This window comes from Callithrix jacchus, chromosome 6, assembly GCF_049354715.1.
Source record: "Callithrix jacchus isolate 240 chromosome 6, calJac240_pri, whole genome shotgun sequence".
NCBI lineage: Eukaryota > Metazoa > Chordata > Mammalia > Primates > Cebidae > Callithrix > Callithrix jacchus.
The window spans coordinates 18,320,622-18,342,730 of NC_133507.1; the positions used below are offsets into that span (position 1 = coordinate 18,320,622).

Here is a 22,109-nt window from a genome sequence, read left to right on the forward strand (position 1 = left end):
GTCTGAGTGAACCAGGTTTCCCTATAGAAGCCCAGATCTGTTTTTTGTTTGTTTGTTTGTTTGTTTTGAGATAGAGTCTCACTCAGTCACCCAGGCTAGAGTACAGTGGCATGATCTCAGCTTACTGCAACCTTTGCCTCCTGGGGTCAAGCGACTCTGGTGTCTCAGCCTCTGGAGTAGCTAGAATTGCAGGTGTGCTCCACCACACCTATCTAATTTTTGTATTTTTAGTAGAGACAGGGTTTCGCCATGTTAGCCAGGCTGGTCTTGAACTCCTGACCTCAAGTGATCCGTCTACCTCTCCCTCCCCAAGTGCTGGAATTACAGGTATGAGCCACTGCACCTGGCTCCAGATCTGTATTTTGGAGGCGGCAGGGGCAAGTTCTGCTTCTGATAAAGGAAATCAGTTGTAAAATGAAGGGACTTTGCACTCTGAGTCACACATATCGTTTTCAAGAGATGCAGTGTTTTTTCCCTAGTGATGTCTTCTGAATGACTGTGTCACATGTCTGCAACAACCTCCCATGTGTTGGAAGCTGAGGGCAGGAAACACATCTGTTGGGATGGAAAGCGCTTCTGGGACTTTGAAGATTTTTTTCCTACAAGGAAGCCTGTCTGCAGCCTTCCCAAGCACTCGCCTGGGCTGGAAAGTTCTGTTAACTGATTTACAACAAGCTGTTAGTATTATTCAGTAATTCTGACTGCGGGTAGCTGGTTATTATGACATGCAGAATCAGGACATGTCGTTCCTCGTGGTTCTGGTATAGAAAAAGTGCTGACGAATGGTGAACGTCGGAAGCGTGCTATGGGAGCAGGGATTATTGCTTTCCCCTCTTAGCATTAAGGTCAATTTGAAAATCTGTTTTAAGATGATTTACCCAAAGATGCATTATAAATTAATCTTTTAATGTCTGGAGGAAAACTTTGCTTTAATGGAATGCTATGTCTCTTGTTCACTTAGAAACAGATCAATATTTACCTAGTGATTCATTTTTGGTTCTCACGAAGTGTTTGCTCTTAGTGAAACAAGCAGACGAACGCTCAGTTCTGAATTATAACAAAAATCTAGATAGTGATACAAATCTTTTTTTTGAATAAAAACTTTAATGTATATTCTTTTTTTTTTTTTTTTTTTTTTTTTTGAGATGGAGTTTCGCTCTTGTTACCCAGGCTGGAGTGCAATGGCGTGATCTCTGCTCACTGCAACCTCTGCCTCCTGGGTTCAGGCAATTCTCCTGCCTCAGCCTCTCAAGTAGCTGGGATTACAGGCGCGCGCCACCATGCCCAGCTAATTTTTTGTATGTTTAGTAGAGACGGGGTTTCACCATGTTGACCAGGATGGTCTCGATCTCTTGACCTTGTGATCCACCTGCCTCGGCCTCCCAAAGTGCTGGGATTACAGGCTTGAGCCACCGCTCCTGGCCTATATTCATTTTTTTTAAATGGAAAAGGTAGAGCCCACAAACATTATCTGTAAGTGCTCTCTCTCTTTCTTTTTTTATTTTGAAACGGAGTCTTGCTCTGTCACCCAGGCTGGAGTGCAGTGGCACCATTTCAGCTCATTGCAACCTCTGCCTCCCGGGTTCAAGCGATTCTCCTACCTCAGCCTCCTTAGTAGCTGGGACTATAGGCGCCCACCACCACACCAGGCTAACTTTTGTATTTTTAGTAGAGACGGAGTTTCACCATGTTAGTCAGGCTGGTCTCAAACTCCTGACCTCGTGATCTACCCCTCAACCTCCCAAAGTGCTGGGATAACAGGCATGAGACACTGCGCCTGGCCCTATAGCTCTTTTAGAATTTGTCTAACAAGTTTTTCAGTTTTTACCAGAAAATGTCCCACATGAAAAAAATTATAATTCTACCCAGGGATAATGCACTATTAATATGTGGACGATCATCCCTGTGGTTTTCCTTTTGTTTATACTTGCCCCCACAAAGTCATGGTGATAGATATTGTTTGGTAACCTGCTTTCACCAAACTGTGATGAACACTGCCATGAACATTCAGCCATACTGCTACCTGTCTGCTTACATTTGATTTTGTATAGCTTCAGAATCCTGTCATTCATTCAAATTTCCTGATGGCTGCTGGCAGCAGTTGGGTAGAGAAAGAGCTTTGAATTGAAATTTGGACTGGGATGCAAATCTAGGTCTTCTGTCTCTAAACTAGCCACTGAACCCTGAACAAAATGATAGCCCCTCTAGTCCTTGGTTTCCTTCTGTGTAAAATGAAATAGGCATGTCTCCCACCGTGCCCTTCAGCACTGACAGCTTCTGATTCTGGTACCCTTGCTTTGTAAGCAAGCATCAGAGTGGTCTTTTTAGGGGAAGGACCCTGGGAGAGGATCCCTGACTGTACAGTAAAGAGACTGGTTTTCTTGTGTGTTTGTCCTCTTCTAGCTATTCCCAGCCCCTGTACTCCTGGACAGGCTGGCACTGTTTCCCTTTGACTTTTTTTAAAAGTACTTTTTAAAGCTATCATTTATATACAGTAAAATGTACAAATCTTAAGTATATAGCTCAGGAACTTTTACATATATATTCAGCTGTGTAACTACCAGTCCCTTGGGTGTTTTACAAAGATGTACTGTGACCTCCCTGCCTGTGACCCACCCATCTGTCATAATATTACTTGAGTTGGCTTCCTCAAGCAGGCTAGCAGCCAAGGCATGCCTACCTGTCCAGCCTCATTACTTATAGCATTCTCTCATTGCCCATGAAGTACCTGACCCTTGGGCCATTGTCCCCCCACTATCCCAAATCCCCTCTTTTCTCAGCACCAAAATGCCTCTTATCCTATAAGAAAACTTAAATAGTGTCAATTCTGTTTTTAAGAGGGTTGTTTTCTGCTACCCAGGCTGGAGTGCAGTAGTATAATCATAACTCACTTTACCCTCAAACTCCTGAGCTTAAGCTATCCTCCTGCCTCAGTCTCCCAAGTAGCTGGTACTACAGGTGTGCACCGCCATGCCCAGCTAATTTTTAAAACTTTTTTGTAGAGATAAGAGTCTCATTATGTTGCCCAGTCTGGTCTCAAACTCCTGGCCTTTAAGCCATTATTCCATCTTGGCCTCCCAGAGCACAGGATTTCAGGTATAAGCCCCTGTTTCCTGCCTCCAATAGCATTAATTCTGAGATACTATTCTCTAACTTGCCCCTCTACTCCTCTTTAGCCAGAATGAGCCCCTCTTCTATCTTCCCACTGTGTTTCCCCAGCATGTAACTTCTGTGTCCATTTAGAATGTTCAATCTTGTTTTATGAGAATTTGTGTCTCTTTTCTTTATCACTGGAATATATACCCCAAATCAAGAGCCGCCTACTTGGGGAGATGGAATAGGATTCCTGGTGGTTCCAGATCTCAAGTACAGTGCCATTCTGTATCTTGTTTTCCATAAACAGATGTAAGTGAAAGATGTTCTCCTTCTGGCCGATGCCATGTGTGCCTGTCCAGGAGAAATAAACTGCACTGTCTCCAGCTTGTTCAGTGGTGCTCCAGGGAATCAGGTGTACCTTCAGCTCTTACAGAGCTTTGTTGATCTGGGAAGACTCTACCCTGTTTCTAGAAGATTGTTTTATCAGTCTTAAATTAAGGCAGAACAACCCCAGGCATATGCATACGGCAGTTCACAGCCTCTCCTTCCTTATGGGCCTGGCTGAAGTTTTCATCACCAGGTCGTTGTTGGAAACTAGAGACAGGCAGCAGGTGCCCTGTCTCTGGAAGCCTGCTATTAAAATGTATACACTCCCCTGTGGGAAGCCAGCCTTCTGTTTTTTCACTCATTAGCAAGCTTACCAATGTGGGCTGCCTTGTAGCTAAAGATGAAGGCATTTAGGAGGAGTGTGATGGAGGGCTTAGCTAATAGGCCTAAAAACAGAGAGTTGAGTTGTCTTCACTGGATGCAAGAGACATCTAGAACCGCTGCAGAGTCCAGAGAAGGGAGGCAGTATGATGAAAACCACAGCCACATGTGTGTGGGTACTTCCTTCCCACACACTGAGATGAACATGTAATCACTTTCTTCTGCAACCAGCTGCCACCTGTATTAATAAGAACTGGACATTATTGTTCTTTGCGGATTTGAGAAACACCTGACACTTAGGGATGAGAGGCACCCACCAAGCCAGAAATAACAGTTGACTCTCCTGTGCCCTGGGACCCTCTCTGAATAGTCCTCCTGGAAACTGCTTCAGGTAGTCGTAAGAGAAGGCAGGAGCCCTGTGGCCCTTCCACAGACCATAATGGATTCGTCTCCTGTAGTTTTCCCCGTTTCTCTCTTCATTCACCAGCAAGCTTCAAACAGGAATCCTATTGGAATGCTGTTTTCATCATAATGTGTCCAAACCTTTAGTTTCCTGCCGATAGTCAACTATCAGTCTTGGTTAATGAACAGTTGAGGATCTACTTCTCTGAGATTCGTTGTCGGGGGCGGGACTTTAAAAGATCATTTTTTTCAAGTTTTTCATTATGAAAATTTTCTAGAGGCACTTTTTAAAATCAGTTTCTTTACAAATGTGGTTCCTAATTTTTTTTTTCTTTTTTTCTTTTTTTTTGAGACAGCGTCTCACTCTGTTACCCAAGCTGGAGTGCCGTGGCACACTCATGGCTTATGGCAGCCTCGGCCTGCTGGGCTCAAGAGATCCTCCCATCTCAGGCTCCCAAGTGTCTGGACCCAAAGGTGCACACCACCATGCCTGGCTAATTTTTAAGTATTTTTGTAGAGACAGAGTCTCACCATGTTGCACAGGCTGGTCTCAAACCCCTGGGCTAGGGATCCTCCAGCCTCAACCTCCCAAAGTGCTGGGATTACAGGTGTGAGCCACCACACCCACACCCAGCCCCTAATTATTTCTAATAAAGCAGAGCAAATCTGCTTTTGATTATTCTCTCAAACACTACCAACTCCCTCTCTATTGCTGTCGTACATACTTCTCAACAGTAAATATCCGTTTTTCATCTCCCCCAAATAAAAGCTCAGTTTTGTGCACACAAATACTGTATTTGTCATAGATATGTAAAATATGCTATTTTTGTCCTAGTGTACCAAGAAGTATTAAATAATTAGAAGTACACTACAGAAAAGCACTAATCATCTCTCTCAGATAGTGCAATATATGGAGTTACTTTCTAGCTCTAAAGAGCATGGGACTCCACGTATGAAATGGCTACTCCATCCATTTTCTTCTCTGCTTCCTTGTTATAAAGCTGTTTCTTTGCAGAGGCAGTACCAATACAGAAGCTGGGGTTAGGAGCTTTGAGATGGACAGTTGGTGTTTTCCCAATCTTAAAGCATCAGACAAATGCAATTCACACACTCCCTTTCAGTCAGATTGCCACCCTAGCCCCCTCCTAGGTGAAAATTCTGGAGTCGGCACGGCTTATTTATTTATAGCAAGTTAAAACTGAAAAGAATTTCATTATCTTGGACTTAAATTTCTCTTAATTCCCTCTTGCTCACAGACATTCCACATCAGATTTAGATCCTTTCCTTTTTGGCCGAACACTAAAGCTTTGTCCTTTTCACAGGATAAACTCCTAATTGCCAAGAGTCTTAATTCCATTGACCTGATTTTATCTGTTTTAAGAGTTGTGCAAATATTTCTTTGGATATTTCTGGTAAACTATTAACAGTTGATTGGCAGAACTCTAGAGTTCTGATGTGCTTATTCTGTAGCCACCAGACCTTCAGAGCACATTCACCTGCAAACTTATATTGTTAGAAAATTCCTGAAAAATGAAAGACTCAAAATCATCTTGATTGAGGCTGAGTATTAAGGGCTAGCCACAATAAGTCAGACTATTAGGCAATTTCATCTTAAAATTCTCATGTTTCTGGGGAAATAGGCCTAACCAAAACTGTCAAAGTAAGAAAGTTAAACTGCTGACCCTGGGACACTGTCTTTTATTACCTGACTGACCAAACCATTCCAATTTGCTCAGGACCGGAGCATGGGACTGTCAGTGCTAATATCAGGGAATTCCAGGGCAAACAGGGATGAGTTGTTCACCCTCTCGACTACTCACTATCTTGGATGTTGCCTGCCTGCCTTGTCTCTGCTCTAGCAGGTCATTTATGCAAGGGGCCAGCCACACCGGGAAGAAAAGTGCCGTCATCTTTGAGTTCTCTTGTACCAAATCAAGATAATCAAGTCTGAGTCTGCTGCAGAATTCATCCACCTTCTCTAACCTAGAAACAGGTTGTAGCTTCTTCTTAGAGACTTTATGCCTTCTTATAGGAATTGCTGAAGGCTGAAAGATCTAAAAAAAAAAAAAAAAAGTTTCAGAATCCGAAACAGTGAAGACTCCCTTGATTTAGCTCATATGGAAAAAGGCTCATTTCTCCTGTGTTGTACATTCTTTAAAACAATCAATTCCAGTGTCCAAAAATGTATGACCTTTATACTGCACTATTCATCATACCCAGTTTATTCTTCAGGGCCCTACTATGTCTCCAAAACAGCAAATGAAGTATATGCTACAACTGATCCCATCACATGGTGCCGAGTGCAGCACATGTGGATGGCGAGTGGGCCTTGGCTCCACATGTAAGTTCCTTTTTGGAGTCACCCCTCCATGTCAGCCCTTCCCAGACTTGACTTCAGAATCCACCTGGGTCCACCATTCATCCTTAACTTTTAACTTAAGCCTAATTTGCTTTACAGGACTTGCATGGGATCAGATCTACTTTTATACTTCTTCTCAAGGTGTGCTTGACTGAAAATTGCTCCAGTCTCCAGGAGCAGGAAATGGACCTTGTTTCCTAGAAAGTGTAGCCAACTTTTATCAGCCTCTCATGTTTTACTGACCCTGTGAATACAGAGTTTGCCAATTTTGATCTCAAATCTTCTTTTTCTCAACCTGCTTCTCGGCATGCCCTCCTTCACTATGATAGCACACTTTGTACTACAAAATAGTATACCCTTTATTGGTAAAATATAATTAAGACAGTAAACTGACTTGGAGAGTATGTTCTGGAGGGTACATAAGAATTCTTCCTAAACTCTCAGTGCTAGTGTTGTCATCCGGTGATGTGGAGAGTTAAGAGCTGACTACTGTGTATACTTTTCTTTGTCTGAAGCAGCAGTGAGTGACGTGACTGGCTTTAGAAGCCCAGTCCTCTTCAGCAGCATCAAGAATACTTCCCTGCAAATGGAGTCTCTTTGGGAGCCTGAGCTTTAGGGTCAGAATTTATTAGATGGTGTAATGTTTACTCAGGGAAAGTATTTTCCTGAGTTTATAATGAAATCTTCCCCTCCGTGAAAGTCTTGAAAGCTGTCACTCATACAGAAAGCTGTAGTCCTTGAAGACTTGATTTTTTGCATGATTGGGTGAGAATGAGAAGCCAGTGCTAATGCTACCCCCTGACGGTTGGCATTCAGGCTGAGAAGTACCCTCTACCAAGTACCAAGGGCTGGGTTCTCCTCAGAGGCCTCCATATGCTGGAGGTAGCTGCCTGAAGTGTAGTATCACAGTGAGCCAGGCAAATGAGCCAGCCATTGTGGCAGCTTATGAACCACCCTAAGTCTGCCTGGCATCAGTTTCTAATCATAGAGTGAGGGCTCTGAGTCAGCGTGGGTGCGTGGCATCAAGCCAGACGGCTTAATTTCTGAGGTAGCCATTATAAGAGTCTGTAATCTGAAACATTTGGGAACCCCGCCTGGAGGTCAGTGTTTGATCCAGAACCATCTGTGGCCTCCCAGGAAGGGAGAGATTGTGAGAAACAGCAGGTTATATGTTTTTCCACCCTTCCACTACGTACTAATGCTATTGCTATAACCAACCTGACTTTCCTGTGATATGCAGCACCAAATCCTCCCCACTGGCAAAACCCTCAACTGGTGTTTGCAGCCAGATCACAAAAGCTTGAACAGTTTGCTTTACGGGACTTGCATGGAATCAGATCTACTTTCATTATACCCAGAAATTCCGTAAATGCTTTTTTTTTTTTTTTTTTTTTTGAGACGGAGTTTCGCTCTTGCTACCCAGTCTGGAGTGCAATGGCGCGATCTCGGCTCATCGCAATCTCCGCCTCCTGGGTTCAGGCAATTCTCCTGCCTCAGCCTCCTGAGCAGCTGGGATTACAGGCACGCGCCACTGTGCCCAGCTAATTTTTTGTAATTTTAGTAGAGACGGGGTTTCACCATGTTGACCAAGATGGTCTCGATCTGTTGAACTCGTGATCCACCCGCCTCGGCCTCCCAAAGTGCTGGGATTACAGGCTTGAGCCACCGCGCCCGGCTCCGTAAATGCTTTTATTAATGTAAAGCGAGAAACTCCATAAATGCTTTTTTAAATGTTGAAGCCTGCCAAGCCACAATAGTATGGACTTTTCCTTCCTTGGGATTTGAATAAAGGAAGATTCTTCTCAGTGAATGTGTATACATAGAAAATTAGTCAAGTAGTAATACTTGGTAACCTGCTCTTCCAGTCTGTGCACCATCTGTATACCATACTCAGCCCCTCCTATATCACTCATAGTACTTTTTCTCACATTTCCATCTTCTCTATGGAATCCTCAGGCCTTCTCAAATCGTAGTTCTTCTAGCATCCCCTGACTTTTACCTATCTCTTTATCATTGGCTCTTACCGAAGGACAGGGGTGGAAACAATAACTTTCCACATGTGTATCTGTTGTCATGCCTCAACTGTATTCTAGAGGCTTAAGGACAGAGACTGTCTAAAAATTCTGTCTTCCCTGTGGGTGCTGCTTCTCAGATTCAGTACACACTAACTTTGGTAGAGTCTTTTGGTAGGAACACGTGATTGACAGAGTAATTCAGGTAAGTGATAAAGGAGTTTAGAGAAAGAGGAGATATAACTGTGGTGGCTTGGATGATGAGATCTTACATAATCCTGAAAGATTAGTTGGCTTTGGATAGATGGGACAGTAGGAGACAAGGCACAGATGTTGGTGTGAAGATAAACCAGTAAAATCAGTTATTTAAACAAGCACTCATGGGGAAAACCGGCTTTGCTGCCCAAGCTGACTTTCACCCATCCACCTTTGTCCTTTTGTCTTGTTGGCCTTCCAACCAGGCAGCAAGATAAGAAGGTGCAGAGGCCTTGCTGCCATTGGCACGAATTCACATTGTCACTGCTTTGCCCTGACCGCAGACGCTCTGTTTTTATCTCCAAGTTCCATGGATCTTCATTTGGCTGGACTTTGATTATCTCTCTTGTAATTCCCAAAAGTGACCCTGGTGCTGCTTGCATCATGTTTGGCCCTGCCACCCAGTCTGCCCTTTGCTCACAGTGCCCTTTGATTTTGTTTGCTAATGGGCTTTGGGTCCCATCACTGGTCTGGTCTCTACAGTTGCTTCCTGGCCAGCTCCTCGCCAGGTCCCTATGCCATGATCTGGTGAGCTGAGAGCTGTCTGATTGTACCAGAGAGCCCTAGGGTCTATGGGCAGAGGAAGAGGAGATCAGATAATGAGGAGTCGCAGATTCCTGGAGAGGAAGAGTTTGGGCTTGATCCTGTGATCACCGATGGTAGGTGGTAGGAAAGAAAGGGGAGGATGGGACAAATTCCAGAGGTGTTCTGAGGTAGAATCAGTGGTATCAGTGGAAAATGGAATGGCCTTGGGCATCAGAGGAAAGGACTGAATCATAGATTATGCTGAAGTTACTGAGTGGTTGAGATAAGAGAGTCATTGACAGAAATAGAGAAGTCAAATGGGGAAGCTGCTTTCTCAGGGAAAGTTGTTTATTTTGGGGCTTGTCCACAGGATGTGCACATGGGCACCTAGGTACAGCTGTGGCATTAGAACTTAGGTGGGAGCTCGAGACCAGATTTGCAGATTCCAGATCAGCTGCAGGTAGGGGAGGTTGTGGGGGTGGGCAGAGAGAGACACTGAGGACTGATGGCTGAGGCAGGCCATGACTAGGATGGGAGGAAGAGCTAGAGACAGGCAGTAAGAAAGGTGAGGGAGAAGCAGGAGCCTCAGGTGTCATGGCAGCCGGAGAAGGAAGACATTGAAGAAGGTGTCAGAAACTCAGAAAGGATGAGTGCTGACCAAAGGCCTTGGCCAGAAAGGACCAGGGATTTTTACGAATGTGTTTTCAGGAGTGTGGTGAATAAACAAGTCGGCACAACAGCAACCAAAGAAGTGAGTGAGGAAACAAACATCAGGGAAGGAAGGAGAAAAAATAGAAACTGGAGGAGAAAGCCAAATTGAATGAAGGTTTTCCGCCAAAGATCGAGAGGGTAAATCCAGAGGCCCAAGTGAGAGGGTGAAGTTAATGAGCCATTGCCGCCGCCGGGGTTCCAGAGCCCAGGTCTGCAGTGAGACCCACCTGGGCTCAGCTGCCAGCCCTGCCCTCTGCTGGCCAGTGGCTTCATCTCGCCGAGCTTCTGTTTCCTCATTTGTAAAATGGATATAATAGCATTTACTTCATAAGTTCAGTATGCTGATTTTAAAAAAGAACAGAGCATGTAAGATGATTTATAGGATACTTGGTATGTATAAGAGTTCAGTAAATACAACTGCTATTATTGTAGCTATTTTAATATCACTAGCTAGATCAGTTGCACAAATAGCAAAAGAGGTAATATACACAAAGGTCATACAAGCACATCTGAATGTCAGTAGGACATCAGTGCGTAAGTGGGTGAAGATGTACCTAGATAAATTCCACGAAAGGAAATACATGTAATAAGTACCACATACTGTTAAGACTTGGTAACAGTGGAGCTTTAAAATATGAAATATTATTTGATACTCAGAGGAAAATATGGCAGTATTGTCAAAATCATATTAAATTGGATGTCATATTAGTCAAGGTAGACTAGTTGATACTGTGGTAACTAATTACCTCTAAACCTGCACATCTTAAAACTACAAACTCATGCTACATGTTTATTTCAATGGGCAGGAGGACTCTGCTGATTATCATCCCACCAGGACCCCAGCTGATGGAGGTGCCATCTCAACACATGTTTCCGTGATCACCACCAAACCAGGAAGAGCAATGTCACATCTCACACACTGGCTCTTAAAGGCTGCTACTGGAAATGGCACTTGGGCATTTCCTTTCCCATTTCATTGGTTTGGGTGTCAAGGGAGATAATACAGTTATGGGTTCTTAGTTTCTATTCTTTGAGGGTCTGGGCAATAAAGCCCCTTCCTCATCCCTCTCTTTCACTTATCACTAGAGACAGAAACTAAAAATCATCGCTTCAGGCTGCTAAAAGCATAAAACAAAAGAAACAGAACCATAACAACAAAATAAGGCAGGTTGGACAAGCTTGCAAGCTTGTCCCGCCCATAGCCCACAGGCTCCATGTGGCCCAGGACAGCTTTGAATGCGGCCCAACACAAATCTGTAAACTTTTTAAAAATATCATGAGTTCTTTCTGTGAGTTCCTTTTTTGTTTAGCCCATCTGTTGTCATTAGTGTTAGTGTATTTTATGTGTGGCCCAAGACAATTCTTCCATTGTGGCTCAGGGAATCCAAAAGATTGGACACGACTGACTTAAAGCAAAGTTCATGCCCATGCCTAACTTCAGATGCAGCACACACTTACCTATGTCCAGAGAAGGAGAGCATCATCAAGGCCACAAACAGCAGCCTCTGTCACTCGGACCTCCTTCCTTCTGTATTTCAGTCCATCTCTTCTCGTCATTCAATGCCTTTGTCTTACCTCAGGACATCATCAGCTTTCACTTGGAAGAATGCAATAGCTTTACCTCCATTCTCTACCCTTTCTAATTGATCTTGCAGGCCACCAAATTATCTTCCTAAAGCATAAATTGATAATGCCACGCCCCTGCTTTAAACCACAATGGCTCCTCACTGCCTGTAGGACAAGGTCCAGCATCAGCCCTCACCCCTTCTTCCCCATATTCCTTGTGTTCTAGACACATCAGATCGCTCCACATTTTCTCATGCTGCGTGTTCTCTCTTGCCTATGTCTTACACTCATAATGACTTCTCCCTGGAATCCCTTCATACCTCTACACAGCCTCTTTATGTGAGAGAACATAATCACCAGTTCTCTGATGAATGCTTCCTGAACATTTGTGGTTTTCTTCTCTGTTGTCTCATAGCATCTGGTGTGGCCTTGGGATCTAGGACTCAGTAGAGAGGTGAAGGGGCAGGATGGGAAGCCCTTCCAGAGGGGAGCAGGCACAGGGGCTCCTCAGCGGTGGGTCCAGGAGAAAGCAAAACTGGTTTCTATTGAGATACTCACTGACTATTGAGATACTCACAGGTCCCCCTAGAGTTTGGAGACAAATTGATAATTAGCACATGGAAAACTAAGCTAATGAGAAAATGATAAAAGTGATAACTTGAGAGAAAATAAAAAATTTCACAAAAAAGAATACAACATGTGACTTCTTTGTGGCTAATATTTCCATAATTATGATTTTATAAACACTGAAAAGTAACCAAAAGTGTTGCTAGAACAGTGTTGAAAAGAATGGGGGAGGAGAAAATATATGTTTTAGGGGAGATGTAAGACAGCTAGCACCTTCCAGAGTAGGAAGTTCAACAAATTCTATTGAAAACTGAAATTAAAGAACGGGCATAAGCAGGATAAGCATGGCATTGAGAAGTAGAGGCAAGTGTGGGGTGATAGGGACAGCTAAAGGAGTTAAAAATAGTCATCTCTCAGGGGCAGGAGTTAGGAGACAGATGTGGCATCCTGTTGGACTTTTTAAACAGAAGCTGAAAAAAATGAAAAAAAATCAAGAAAGGTAAAAACAAAATATGTAAAGATATTTTGCTGTCATTGTTTATTCTAGTAAAAACTGGGAATAGCAGCAATTTAATGCAGGGGAAAGAAAGTGAGCTGTCAGGTCAGACAAACAGAGTTCAAATACAGGGTTGGCTGTGCAGTAGACTGTTGGATACTCAGGTTCTTGTCTGTAAAGGGGGTCCTAATAATAAGAATTGCCAGAAGGGATAAATTGAATGATGTAGCTTGCCCATAGAAAGGGCTAAATAAATGTTTGTTCCCTCCCTTAACTATAGCTAATAAGCAGGATAGAATTTTATGCAGACATTCAGAATTTAGTATACTAATTATCTATAAAAATATGGGATAAATGAAAAAAGCAGAAGACAATTATATATCTCTGCCTGAGCACCACTGCTACAACTATGTAAATACTCTTTTTTCAGATGGATACAGATGAAACCAAAATGAGAATATTTTTGTAAGGCTTGTGAGGATATGGGTGATTTTTAAACTTCTGATTTCTTAAGCTATTTCAAATTGTTATGAAATTAAGAGGACTCTGAATATGCATTTCATCCTTCATAGTTTTGAAAGCTGTTATGTTGTTTATTCGCGACAATAAGTATAAGCAGTGACAACCAGCAATGTCCTTTGCATTTGTCCTTTATATGTAAAGAGAAGTGGACTTTGCTTAAGTAGAACTTTCTAGAACATGCTTATCTGCATAGTTTTGTGGCACCCTCTCACTGTGTGGACAAGATGAAGGTCTGGTGCCTAAGCTGGCTTTTCTCAAAGATGGAGTCGTTGACCATTTGAGAACATGTTTTCCTGTACTCACATGCCGTAGGGAAGGGCTGCCATTAACACAGAGCTAACCCGCAGCCCTCAACAGTGGCTTCTATCAGCCTTTTGTAACTGTATTCCTCTGATGGAAAGCTCTAGAGCAGCTGCATCATTTCCTTCCTCTTACATTTCTGCTTAAAGGTCAGTCTGCTCAAGAAGCCTAGCTGCGTTTCCCAGTAGTTCTTTCATCAGCCAGTAGAACCTGTGACCTTGCACCCTTCTTCCGTGTTGCCCTTGCTATCAGTAGGCTCTTGTTTATCCTTCCATCTTTTCTTTGTGAAATATCACTCAGAGATTTGTCCATGGGAGTCGTGAAAGAGCTTCCTCCATTTATGTCTTGACTGCTTAGTATTCCATAAACAAACATAGTTTGTTTACCCAGTCTTCTAGATGGAGGTTTCCTTTATTTGTAATCTTTTGCTTTCACAATGTTGCATTGAATGTTTTTGTATTTTCATCATGATTCGCACATATCAGTGTAGGATAAACTCCTAGAAGTAGAATTGCTGGTTCAATGGGGATGTGCATGGAAAATTTTGTTAGCTGTTGCCCTCAAGCCTCTCCCCATGAGAATTATTATACTTTTTGATATTTGCCAATCTGATAGGTGAAAAATGTTTTCTCACTGTGGTTTTAATTAGTCTTTCTTTGATTAAAGAGACTGTGTATCTTTTTATATTTTAGAACTCTTTTTATTTCCTTTTCTGTTCACTGCCTCTTGGTAGCCTCTGACTATTTTTCTGATGGTCATTGGTCTTTTTCCTAATCATTTGAGAGAGCTCTTTATGTACTAGGGAAATTAGCCCTTTGTGATATGAATTGCAAATATTTGTTCTTGGTTTGTCATTTGTCTTTTGACTTTGCCCTTAGTTGATATTTGCCAGGCATAATTTTTTCAAATGTTTGCGTAATTAAATTTTTCTGTTGTTTCTTTTGCGGCTTCTGGGATTTCTGGTTTCCTTAGAAAGGTCTTATTCACTCCAAGATTATTTTTAAAAACCTAGAATTTCTTCTAGCATATGAATGATTTCATTTTTATTTTGCATTGTTTGATCCTTCCAGAATTTATTCCGGTGTGAGGTGTGGCTCCAACATACTTATTTTCAAGGTGGCTACCCTTTGTCCAACACTATTTATTAAGCAATCTACTGCATTATTTAAATGCCACCTTCTTCACCAACTAAATTTCCTGGAGGTATTTAGGCATATGTCCAGTCTTTTGTGTTCTGTTAATGATCCTGAACGTGTACCATCAGCAGACTACAGCTTTGTACTGTGTTTTGCCGTGGGCAGTGGGGCAGTGCTCATACCCCGGTATTACTTGTTTTCATACTTTTCTTGGCTATTATAGCTGGTTCAGTTTTCTAAATGAACTTTAGAATGCTTGTTTAATTCCAAATATAAACATCTTATTATTCATATTGTGTATCTGTTAAGTTTATAAGTAATTTAGGGAAAATTGACATGTTTGTGGTGCTGAGCTTTCCAGTGCAAGTTCATTTATTCAAGTCTTTCGAGCCCAAAAGAGCATTATAAAGTTTTCTTATCTCCTTTTCATGATTGTGAATTCCCTGGGAGCAAGAATGGAGTCAGGTTTTCAGTATGGCTCATTAGTAATGATCTATGTAATTACTGACAAACATAATTTTTATGAAATATTTTTAGAACCCATTTTTTTCTAACATCATTGCTTGCCATTTTGTGTGTTGTATTGTGCACATCAAAGAAAGGCAAGATGTGGTACAAATGCTGATGTCAAAAGTCAGCATTTTAATTCTTACAGTCATCTCTTGATTAGTGTTTTTTATTTTTAATAAAAAATTGTATTTGCTTAGAAGCATTTAGAATGTCAACAAAACTTTTTTTTTTTTGGCAATTACAGAGTGGTATTCAGTTAAGAGAAAAACAATTATTTCATATAAGCTGCATTGGAGACAACTGAAGATGAAAAACTACCATCCCCATAGATAACTAATTTGTGCTGTGCACCAACAAGAACCTGCTTTAAATTTCCATGCCAATTTACAACGCCTATACTGTACTAGGCAAGGTTAGTAGCTATTGAAAATACCATCAGGACAGGGATATCTAAAGATACATTCGGTAATGTGTTAACTACACAAAAAAAGACACTGTACCGTTTAAAAACCAATCGTATATAGCCTTACATTTCAATTTTTTTTCCTTTAAAAGGAGTGAGTTATATACAAGGAGGTTAAATGCTTTATAGACAAGAAAAAAAGCTACACTAGAACCAACTTACTCATCATCATCATCTTCCTCCGCCCTCCTCATCCTCATCCTCTTCATCTTCCTCCTCTTCCTTCTTTTTCTTGCATTTTTCAAAGCCTTGAAAACTCCCTTTTCTGCTGCAGCATGCTTTCCTGTAGCTCGATATGCAGCAATATTCTTTTCATATTTTTTCTTCAGCTCACAGCCTTCTTTTGATAAGGCTGCTTGTCATCTGGGGCAGTGTTGCATCACCAGTGGACAGGCCAGGATGTTCTCCTTTGATTTTTGGGCGATATCAGGAAGAAGGCCGAAGGAGCCCTCTGGGGTGCCTTGGGATCCTTGAACTTCTTTTTTTGTCTTCCCTTTAGGAAAGGTATAGGTTTTCATTTCTCTTTCAGAATGGGCTTTGTCCGCCTTTGCCATATCTTCACATTTTCCTTTCTCTTTAGCAGACATGGTCTTCCACCTCTTTGATCACTTCTTAGAAAACTTTGAGGCATTGACTGAAGCATCTGGTTGCTTCTTCTTATGCTCCTCCCGACAAGTTTGCACAAAAAAAAAAAAATGTATATAATGACGTTTTTCCTCTTGGCTTCTTAGGGTCTCCTTTGCCCATGTTTTTCCTCAGTGAGGCAGAGTCACCCAGTGTCAATCTGGCCCTGACTTGCCCCAGTGCTGTCTCTATGGAGCTCAGTGTACTGCAATGGCTGTGAGAGCAGGAGCCAGGTGCAGCGTCCTAACTCTCTCCTCTCTCTAACATTGCTCTCCAGACAGCATGGCTCCTGTTCAGTTAGCGTGTTCTTAAAAGGGCATTCTGTGTAGATAATCCAGAGGCTTCACATTTAAATATTTGACTTTTCCCCCACTAGGAATAGTGACAAATATAATGTGATTTTCCAGCTGTGACTTTCCCTCCCCCATAACCCTGGCACAGATTTTGAGGTAGCCTTGGGCTGAGAAATAGCCAAAAGGCAACACTGCGTTGGGGAAAGAGCAGACCGTTGGCATCTATGTGTGTGTCCTCCAGACAGGAGAGAGGTGACCAGGCAGATGGGGACAAAGCATGGGCATTCTGTGTGCTGAGTGTCAGCGTGCATCCTGTTTGGTCAGCGTGGAGTGAGTCTGGGAGCTTTGCACTTAGCACTTTGGCAGCTCAGGTCTGGGAACAGTGATGCCTTCTCCTAAAGTTAGGTCACTAACATTTGGCTGTTTGCAGGATAAGTTCTCTAATGATGGCATTTGTCAGGTGGAACCCTGGAGCTTCTTAATAAACTACCTCCCCACTTAAAGCATGGTGTCAAAACCAGGCTGAAATGTGACGTGAGGAGAGAGGACTGTGCTTTAGTCTGTGTAGGGAGGGGCGTGGCAGTCCTGCATGCTGTTTATGGAACAGGAAGATAGTGGGATCAGATGCATTTAACATGTGGATACAGTTCTGAGGGGTGTTAACTGGTTTTCTTTGAACTTTAGAAAAGCACATTTATTTTTCCTTCGAGCAAAAAAGTATGGTTTCTTTTTAAGTGGTTTTATTGTAACTTATGGGCCTGTTCTAACATTTATGTTTTATAGCTTGCATGATATGCACAAAAGGTCATAGATGTGCCAGCTTGGCCCAGTGGCCTCCGTCCTGTATTTAGAAACCAGGTACAGGAATGGAAGAGGATTGCTCTTTTGTGTCCTCAGGCCACTTTTGGTCATTTCAGGCAGAATCAGTCCCTGCATTGGAATTTTCCTCTGCAGATCCTGCAATTCAGGAATAGAGCATTTAGCAACAGCAGTGAAAACGTGATATGTGACAGCTGTGGAGAAGAATTTGCCTCCAGTGAGAGGAAAATGCTGTGTTCAAAGCGGATTTCTGATGAGCCTATTAATGGGTGTTTGGGGAGCTGAATATGCCGCAGCCATTTTGAGATAAAAGGTCCAAGGTATTTGTTCCTGAAGCTAATAAGGAGGCCCTTTCCCAGCCTCAGGCTGGCCTCCCCAGCAGGACTGGTGAGTGAGATTGCATGCAGGGTCTACGCCACATCTGGTCTTCCTGAAAAGAAGGGGCTTCCAGTGGGGGTGGTGTCCTAGTGGAGAAGGGTGAGGCCCGGTGGGTGGGGGGCTCATGAAAGATCTGCTGTCGATCTGCTGGCTTCAGGTCAGCCAGGCTGGGGGTTAAATAGAGAGGCCAGAAAGGAAACCAGAGGTTCCTGTGGTGGCAGCAGCAGCAGCCCTGGCTTCCAGGCCTGTGAAGCGGGGAGGCTCTGGCAGTTCAGGATCTGGGATAGGAACTGACAAAACGTTCTCCTAAACTCTGGCCCTTCCTGGCTGTCCCACCTTCCCTGTGTGCACACACATGCCTGCACATATGCACGCACAGGAGGCCCAGAGCTCAGTTCTCAGATTCGTGGAGCTGACACAAAGCTTCAGTCCCAGAGTTTCCCCCACCACTGATACTTGTCCTTATCCACGAAAGTAGGGTAAAAATGTGTCCCCAAATCAGACACCTGTCACTTTTCTAGAAGCACTTCCATTCTCTCTTGCTCTTGCTGTCATTGCTCTCCTGGATCTCATTATCTTTCGGGAGATATTCAGTATGGTTTTACTAATATTCTGGCTTCATCTTAGAAATAATCAAATATGAATATTCATATTAATTAGCCCCTAGATATATCTTCTGCAGAAAAAAACTTCACTAACAAGAAGTCAGTTATAGTTGTGAAAAACATGTAGAATGAAAGCAGTGGTTTTTTGTCAAAGACATGTGAAGACTGAAGTAGAGAAGCTCCAACAAATTCAGTTATGAATTTGAAGAAACATTATTTAATATAGAATATGTTGACAGTTGATCAGAGAGGAGAAAATAGGTACAAAGCTGTTATTTTAACTTCTGGTTGGGAAGTTGATGAGGCTTGAGTGTGATAAAGTGAGGAAAGCTTTGGACCGAATCAGAGACCTGTCCTATAATCCTAGCTTTTTTTTTTTGTCCTCATCTTTAAAATGGGGATGATACCATTGCTCAGAATTGGGAAGACGAAGGTAGAAGTTTCAGGCAGGACGGCTCACTTTTATAATCCCAGCACTGTGGGAGGCTGAGTGGGTGATTGCTTGAGCCCAGGAGTTCAAGACCAACCCTGGCAGCATAGCAAGACCCTGTCTCTACAGAAACAACAAAAAAAATTAACTGGGTATGCTGGCATGTGCTGGTGGTCCCAGCTACTCAGGAAGCTGAGATAGGAGGATTGCTTGAGCCTGGGAGGTCAATGAGCTGCAGTTGTACCACTGACTCCAGCCTGAGTGACAGATTAAGACCTTGTTTCTAAAAATAAATAAGTAAATAAATAAACCAGAGGCATGACTCACCCAGCTCCTAGGGCAGAGATTTGGTACTCAGAAACGTCCCTACTCTCTGAGGTCATGGCACTGAGTGAAACTGGTACTTCTCTGCCTCGTGATCGTCTCCCCATAGTATCATCCGCTTCTGTCCCTCCAACCCATTGACCACTCCTCCTGTCTGTGACAGTAGCTGCCTGTGTATTCATCATGCATCCTACCTTCAGATTACGAATGCTGTCAGGGCACTGCGTCCTGCTGTAATCTTGTATGCCTCACAGCACTTGCATTTGTTGAATTTTATTAAACCAATATGTAAGAGCCAAAAGAAAATACAGGCAGAGGCAGCTTAGTCCTGATAACATCGTTGGTTTGCCCCAGGTGCCGGCAGCATACCCATGGTTGGGCATTCTCGGTCGGTGCTGTCACTTTCGAAACAAATCTGTTTGTCAGAGTAAAGGTCACCTTTTTTTCTCGGTGGACAAAATATTTTTTTCTGAGATGAAAAATTTGCTTTTCTTCCCTTGAATGTGTGTGTTCAAGTAAGCAGAGTGGAGGCCCTGTGGAGATGAGCATTCTCTCTGGAAACTGAGGAAACATCCTTCTTAGCCCCGACTTGAATCTGGCCAGAGTATCGGCATGCAGCCAGCAAAGGACATCACTAGCCGCTTGAGTGTGCAGTTTTCTTGGGGGACCATATGGCAGGGCTCTGTAGACCTGATCGAGAACGTTTCGTTCTTGGGAGGGCTTCCCAGGATGATGTGACTCCTCTGCGTTTTGCCTCTGTCACCGAAGAGGCCCTTTGGACTTGGGTGTTGCAGAAAGAGAGGGGAGTCGGCGGGCAGAGTGTAAAGGGACACAGCTGGGTTTCCAGAGCTGAGCAGCCTGCGTTAAAAACAGTCAAGGTCTGTGGACTCGTGAGGCTTCCACTCACATGCTATGTGAGCAGTTCTTTTCCTCAAATTCTAGGGAAAGACCTGTGGTACTGACATGTTATAGTCATGAGCCTGAAGAAGACAGCCATTCATTCTGCTGGATGACCTTTTAAATAAACCTCTTGAGTGAGTTCCAGGCAAATACCGGAGGTGGCTGTGGATGCCTAACAGAATCTGGCAAAAACACTCCTCAGCGCTGGAAGTTCCCTCGGCAGGGGATAAAGATGCATTTCTTTCTTTTTTTTTTTAACATTACAGTATAGTTAGCTATTACCTTGATATGCTTTCTAATATATAATGGAGTTACATATGTACATTTAACTTTTGCAAATTAAAGTCTACACGTTAAGAGAGAGACCCCACACATACATACACCACCTTATTTGTACTGACCCTTCTGCCACCTCTCCATTCAAAGCCTCAGCATCACCTCCGGTAGTACCAGGGCCTGTGTGTCTCTCCTGAAAGAGGGAATGTCTTGCTGTATCTTCACATTTAAAGATGTGTTTTTGTTTTGCATTTCCTTTGTTCTACAACATGGCCTTTACTTCAAGCCACCAGTGCCATCTGGGCCTACCCTCACCCCAGCCATCTTCCCAGCACTGGAGGAGGACTGCTTTGGCTCCCCTTGCTCAGAGACAGTGTGTCCGTCTAAGGGATGCTCAGGGCATAACTTGATTATAGTTGATATTCAGTTTGACCTTTTTTTTGTTGGACAGAGTCTCACACTCTGTCACCCATGCTGGAGTGCAGTGGCGATCATAACTCACTGTAGCCTCTACCTCCTGGGCTCAAGTGATCCTCCCACCTTAGCTTCCCAAGTAGCTGGGACCACATGCATGTGCCACCGCACCCAGTTAATTTTTTTTTTTAATTTATTTTTGCATAGGTGAGGTCTTTCTGTGTCACTCAGGATAGTCTCGAACTCCTGGCCTCAAGCAATCCTTCCACTTGGCCTCCCAATTTGCTGGGATTATAGGCATGAGCCACCACACCTAGTCTGATAATTTCACCTTTTAACTTGAGAACCAAGCTGCAGGTGAGATGTGACTCTGTTATAAAAACAGAATGGCCAGATACAGTGGCTTACATCTGTAATCCTAACACTTTGGGAGGCTGAGGCAGGCGGATCTCTTGAAGTCAGGCGTTCGAGACCAGCCTGGCCAACATGGTGAAACCCCGTCTCTACTAAAAATACAAAAACTAGCCAGGTGTAGTGGCGTGTGCCTGTATCCCCAGCTACTCAGGAGTCTGGGGTGCGAGAATCACTTGAAACTGGGAGTTAGAGGCTGCAGTGAGCAGAGATCATGCCATTTTACTCCAGATTGGGCAACTCTGTCTCAAAAAAAAAAAAAGTGAAAGCAGGAAGAGAGAGTTTCTCCTGAGTGATTCCCCTTTGTGGTGACTACTGTGAATTTTTACTTGCCTGAGCCCCAAAACTTGGTCTCTTTACCCTTTCTCCTGTTTAGTGCCAGCTTCTGGCTTGGAAACCCATGTTCACCAGCTCCTCAATAAATAGATCTCTATCAGGAATATCTACCAGGGAGCTCCATGCTTCTGAAAAGCCCCTAGTTCAAGATGACCTTTAAAATGGCTAGCACCAGGCCGGGCACAGTGGCTCACGCCTATAATCCCAGCACTTTGGGAGGCCAAGGTGGGTGGATCATGAGGTCAAGAGATCGAGACCATCCTGGTCAACATGGTGAAACCCTGTCTCTACTAAAAATACAAAAAATTAGCTGGGCATGGTGGCATGTGCCTGTAATCCCAGCTACTCAGGAGGCTGAGGCAGGAGAATCACTTGGACCCAAGAGGCAGAGGTAGCAGGTAGCAGTGAGCCAAGATCACACCACTGCACTCCAGCCTGGGCAACAGAACGAGACTCCATCTCAAAAAAAAAAAAAAAACACTGCAACATAAGATAAAGTTTAAAAATATACAATACATTGGGAGAAAATATTTTTAACATAGATAATGGCTTAATGTAGGGATAATAAAAATAATACTTACAAATCAATAGAAAACTATAATGAAAAAATACACAAAGGATACGAACAAACAGTTCACAGAAGAGAAATACAAATGAATAAACGCATGAAT

General features: G+C 43.1%; 1 protein-coding gene, 1 long non-coding RNA gene and 1 other non-coding gene across 14 annotated transcripts in view; all 3 read left to right on the forward strand.

Annotated features, from left to right (window-relative positions):
• Positions 1-22,109, forward strand: part of ABHD2 (abhydrolase domain containing 2, acylglycerol lipase) — a 117,974-nt gene that overhangs the window by 46,666 nt on the left and 49,199 nt on the right. Inside the window, exon 1 of one of the 12 annotated variants that reach the window (XM_054257228.2) lies at positions 9,312-9,491. The exons of the other annotated variants lie outside the window; for them this stretch is intronic. The gene's annotated coding sequence lies outside the window, so the exon portion shown is untranslated. Of the gene's footprint in view, positions 1-9,311; positions 9,492-22,109 lie in introns of those variants that run through there. 12 annotated transcript variants of the gene reach the window in all.
• Positions 1,779-1,842, forward strand: LOC118154985 (U7 small nuclear RNA). The gene has a single exon (XR_004745225.1). It is a non-coding gene; the product is annotated as a U7 small nuclear RNA (small nuclear RNA).
• Positions 9,765-21,212, forward strand: LOC144576586 (uncharacterized). The gene is made up of 2 exons (XR_013518683.1): positions 9,765-10,206; positions 10,875-21,212. It is a non-coding gene; the product is annotated as an uncharacterized LOC144576586 (long non-coding RNA).